Source organism: Halyomorpha halys, unplaced genomic scaffold (assembly GCF_000696795.3).
Source record: "Halyomorpha halys isolate HHAL.00 unplaced genomic scaffold, Hhal_1.1 Scaffold163.1, whole genome shotgun sequence".
Taxonomy (NCBI): domain Eukaryota; kingdom Metazoa; phylum Arthropoda; class Insecta; order Hemiptera; family Pentatomidae; genus Halyomorpha; species Halyomorpha halys.
The window spans coordinates 510,506-515,262 of NW_027116712.1; the positions used below are offsets into that span (position 1 = coordinate 510,506).

The 4,757-nt window shown below is 29.8% G+C and overlaps 1 protein-coding gene and 3 long non-coding RNA genes across 9 annotated transcripts in view; 1 reads left to right on the forward strand and 3 right to left on the reverse strand.

Moving 5' to 3' along the window:
• The window catches only part of LOC106678832 (uncharacterized), a 9,256-nt gene extending 8,245 nt beyond the window's left edge, over positions 1 to 1,011 (reverse strand). For both annotated transcript variants that reach the window (XR_001342839.2, XR_001342838.2), the window contains exons 1-2: positions 858 to 1,011; positions 110 to 265 (exon numbers count right to left, since the gene is read on the reverse strand). This is a non-coding gene — a long non-coding RNA (uncharacterized lncRNA). The remainder of the gene's footprint in view (positions 1 to 109; positions 266 to 857) is intronic.
• Positions 1 to 4,757, forward strand: part of kug (kugelei) — a 537,878-nt gene that overhangs the window by 367,998 nt on the left and 165,123 nt on the right. The window lies entirely within an intron of this gene.
• LOC106678831 (uncharacterized) lies at positions 1,435 to 3,826 on the reverse strand. The gene is made up of 3 exons (XR_001342837.3): positions 3,711 to 3,826; positions 1,877 to 1,934; positions 1,435 to 1,576 (listed from the first exon to the last, which is right to left on the reverse strand). It is a non-coding gene; the product is annotated as an uncharacterized lncRNA (long non-coding RNA).
• Positions 4,367 to 4,757, reverse strand: part of LOC106678834 (uncharacterized) — a 22,895-nt gene continuing 22,504 nt past the window's right edge. The window contains exon 5 of the long non-coding RNA XR_001342840.3: positions 4,367 to 4,731. This is a non-coding gene — a long non-coding RNA (uncharacterized lncRNA). The remainder of the gene's footprint in view (positions 4,732 to 4,757) is intronic.

Below are 4,757 nucleotides of genomic sequence, written 5' to 3' on the forward strand. Positions count from 1 at the left end.
CAAAAACATCATAAACTTAGTTTCTGTAAGTTTTTTTTCATCATTGAGGTTATAATGATTTATAATTAGGTTCATCAATCGTAATAAAGTAGATACATTCATTTGTTACCTTAAATATTGATCTTGGATTTTGAGACACTTTCATTTCCGCCAGTATACTTCTGCACCTCGTTGGTTTCAGATGTTACATTACAGCCCCGTTACACTAAGCTGTTACTGGGCGTTCTATCATTCCTTTGGCTCCTATAACCTCCAGTCCTGGAAACTTTAAATATTTTTAATCAATTAGTTTAGCAGAATAGCAAGCCTAATGAATACTACCATTCTGATTTCTAATCAACAACCTCTCAGATTGACTGAGGCAAACACATCATAAACTGTGTTTCTGTAAGACTTTTTCATCATAGAGGTTATAAAGAATATATAAATAGGTTTATCAATACCGTTTAATCACTTCTCCTTTAGCCTGTAAATCCACTTGTTTCAATAAATTAAGCATAATATTTTTAATTTATTGGTTAAGTTTTTGTAAGATTTTTTCATCATAGAGGTTATAAAGAATTTATAAATGGTTTGATCACTACTATTTAAACACTAAAATACATAGGTGTTCCACACCAACTTGTTCATGGATTTTGGCCCACTTTTAATCCCCCAGTGTGACAGTTATCTTCTCTACCTTCCAGGTCCTGGATGATACATCAGCCATTTTTACAATAGTCCTTCCGTATTAAGATGTTCCACTTCTCCTTTAGCCTGGAAATCAACGAGTACTAGAAGTTTTCAATATATTAAGCATAATATTTTTAAATAATTGGTTAATCATTCCTAATAAAGTAGATACGTTCATTTGTTACCTTAAATATTGATCTTGGATTTTGAGACACTTTCATTCCTGCCAGTATACTTCTGCACTTCCTAGGTTTCAGATGTTACATTACAGCCATTGTTACACTAAGCCGTTACTGCGCGTTCTATCATTCCTTTGGCTCCGAAAACCTCCAGTCCTGGAAACTTTTAATATTTTTAATCAATTAGTTTAGCTTAAAGCTCTAATACTAATGAATACTACCATTCTCATTTCTAATCAACAACCTCTCAGATTGACAGATGCAAAAACATCATAAACTAAGTTTCTGTAAGTTTTTTTCATCACTGAGGTTATAAATGACTTATAGTAAGGTTAATCATTTCTAATAAAGTAGATGCGTTCATTTGTTACCTTAAATATTGATTTTGGATTTTGAGACACTTTCATTTCCACCAGTATACTTCTGCACCTCCTTTCAGATGTTACATTAAAGCCCTGTTACACTAAGCCGTTACTGGGCGTTCTATCATTCCTTTGGCTCCGATAACCTCCAAGTTCTGGAAGATTTTAATTTATTAGTTTACATAAAAGCTCTTATATATCAAGTTTTATAAATGTGATCTTGGATTTTGAGACACTTTCATTTCCGCCAGTATACTTCTGCACCTCCTAGGTTTCAGATGTTACATTACAGCCATTGTTACACTAAGCCGTTGCTGGGCATTCTATCATTCCTTTGGCTCCGATAACCTCCAGTCCTGGAAACTTTTAAGATTTTTAATCAATTAGTTTATCCTTAGGCTCAAATACATCAGTTTAACTTTAATTTAAGATTGATAAAATGACTAAATAAAATATAACAGCCTTATCTCTTTAATATGAAACAGAACAGAATAGCAAGCCTAATGAATACTACCATTCTGATTTCTAATCAACAACCTCTCAGATTGACAGATCCAAAAACATCATAAACTTAGTTTCTGTAAGTTTTTTTTCATCATTGAGGTTATAATGATTATAATTAGGTTCATCAATCGTAATAAAGTAGATACGTTCATGTGTTACCTTAAATATTGATCTTGGATTTTGAGACACTTTCATTTCCGCCAGTATACTTCTGCACCTCGAAGGTTTCAGATGTTACATTACAGCCCTGTTACACTAAGCCATTACTGGGCGTTCTATCATTCCTTTGGCTCCGATATCCTCCAGCCTTTTTTTTTTGTACATTGAGAGTGCTGTTGTAAAAAAAGATTGGAAACCGCTGCTTTAGAGATTGGTCTCAATTTGGCTCATGATATGCTAAAATGTATGATGTGGAATTGGGTTTTTAACTTTCATACAATCATTCATTATCCAAAGACATATTAGTAGATAACATGTGCATATTGGCCTGTTTCACTCAGAAAAAGCGGAAATTCAAGTTTCGTTATTTTTAATCAAATCACTTAATTGTTTAATAGGTGGTGATAACTAAAAAAAAATAGCCAATTCTGCTTTTTTTTTTTCCAAAGTAAGTATAACTCTTTTTTGTTAAGACCATTTGAATAGAACTTTCTAAGGGAAGGTAAATAATGGATTGTTTTTTTTTTTTCGTAAAATGATGAATTATTCACCAACTTTTTTATTAAGCTCCTAATGGACTATATTATTAAATAAACACATTAAATTTTTTAGTTTACATATCTTTGGTACAAATAAACAGCTATAAATAGCAGTAATTAATTGCTCTTTCTGATTATACGAGGAAACAGAATTTCACATCAGATTTTTTTCAAAACTCAAAGCGAATCTTTTCTTTTTCTATAATAGAGCTTAAATTTATCAACATGAATTAAGCTTCATAAATCATGCAGTTTTCCAAAACGCGAGTTATCTCTATTCGAGTAGGAAATAAGTATGGGATATCGAAAGCAAAATATCTATATCGATATAGGTTTGCAATATCGATATCGATATTATATCGGAACTAAAATATCGAATATCGATATCGAAAATTTAACGAATTAAAGTAATAATAATTATAAAATGATAACACAGCATGTCATAGGAAGACTTATTTTATGTCATACCCAATCAAAATATATAAGAAACTCTTAATAACGATGAAGTGAAGCAACACCACGACAACTATATCATAAACATAACAAATATAAACTAAAATATAATTGTTTGAATTGTAGGAAATTGTATAGAAAATATAAAAATGGATTATCGATGTTTTATTTTGATAATTACATATTTATTTCGAATTTTCTATTGTTGTAATATCGATATGGAATATTAGCAACAATATTCTGATATTATTCTATCAAAATATCAATATTTTGCCAGAGGGTCTAGAAAATTGTATAGAAAATTAATAAATGGATTAATGATATTTTATTTTCATAATTACATATTTATTTTAATGTTTTCATTCAGTTGTTGGTAATGTCGATATCGAATAATTGCAAAAATATTCCGATATTATTTTATCGAAATATCGATATTTTCTTTTAAAAAAACTACAAAATTGAAAAATGAAATATCGATATTTTATTCTGATAATTACATATTTATTTCGATTATTTGTATTGTTGTAATATCAATATAGAATATTAGGAACAATATTCCGATATTATCTTATCTAAATATTGATATTTTGTTTAAATTGACCATAATATTATATAGAAATTTTAAAATAGAAATATCGATATTTTATTTTGATAATAACATATTTATTTCAATTAATTGTATTGTTGTAATATCGATATAGAATATTACCAACAATATTCTGATATTATTTTATTGAAATATCAATGTTTGGTTTGAAAAGAAGAGAACATTGTATAGAAATTTAAAAAATGGAATATCGATATTATATTCAGACAATTACATATTTATTTCGATATTCTACCTCCTAGGTTTCAGATGTTACATTACAGCCATTGTTACACTAAGCCGTTACTGGGCATTCTACCATTCCTTTGGCTCCGATAACCTCTAGTCCTGGAAACTTTTAATATTTTTAATCAATTAGTTTAGCTTAAAGCTCTAATACATCAGTTTAACTTTAATTTAAGATTGAAAAATGACTAAATAAAATATAACAGCCTTATTTCTTTAATATGAAACAGAACAGAATAGCAAGCCTAATGAATACTACCATTCTGATTTCTAATCAACAACCTCTCAGATTGACAGATCCAAAAACATCATAAACATAGTTTCTGTAAGTTTTTTTTCATCATGGAGGTTATAATGATTTATAATTAGCTTCATCAATCGTAATAAAGTAGATGCGTTCATTTGTTACCCTAAATATTGATCTTGGATTTTGAGACACTTTCATTTCCGCCAGTATACTTCTGCACCTCCCAGGTTTCAGATGTTACATTACAGCCACTAAGCCGTTACTGGGCATTCTATCATTCCTTTGGCTCCGATAACCTCCAGTCCTGGAAACATTTAATATTTTTAATCAATTAGTTTAGCTTAACGGTCTAATATTTATCAAGTTTCTTTAAATTCTAGAGAGACAAAGGAATGAATTATTGGCTTATCATGAAAGGTAAAAGTACAGGAAGCCTAATAAATACTATGTTTTGATTCTAATTTAATAATCTCTCAGATTGAATGAGGCAAACACATCATAAACTGTGTTTCTGTAAGATTTTTTCATCAGAGTTTATAAATAGGTTGATCAAATACTATTTAAACACAAACATACATTAGTGTCGCACCGACTTGTTTATAGACTTTGAGCCAGTTTTATTCCTACCAATGTGCTGAATTTACTTCTCTATTTCCCAGGTTCCAGATATTCAACATCATACACCACCAGCCAAACTTAGTCCTTCCTTTCTAGACTTTCCACCGCTTCATTGGCCTCTTAATCTGTCAGTGACAGATAAGAGGTCTAAAGCCGTCAGTCAGTTCTGGAAGATTTTAATTTATTAGTTTA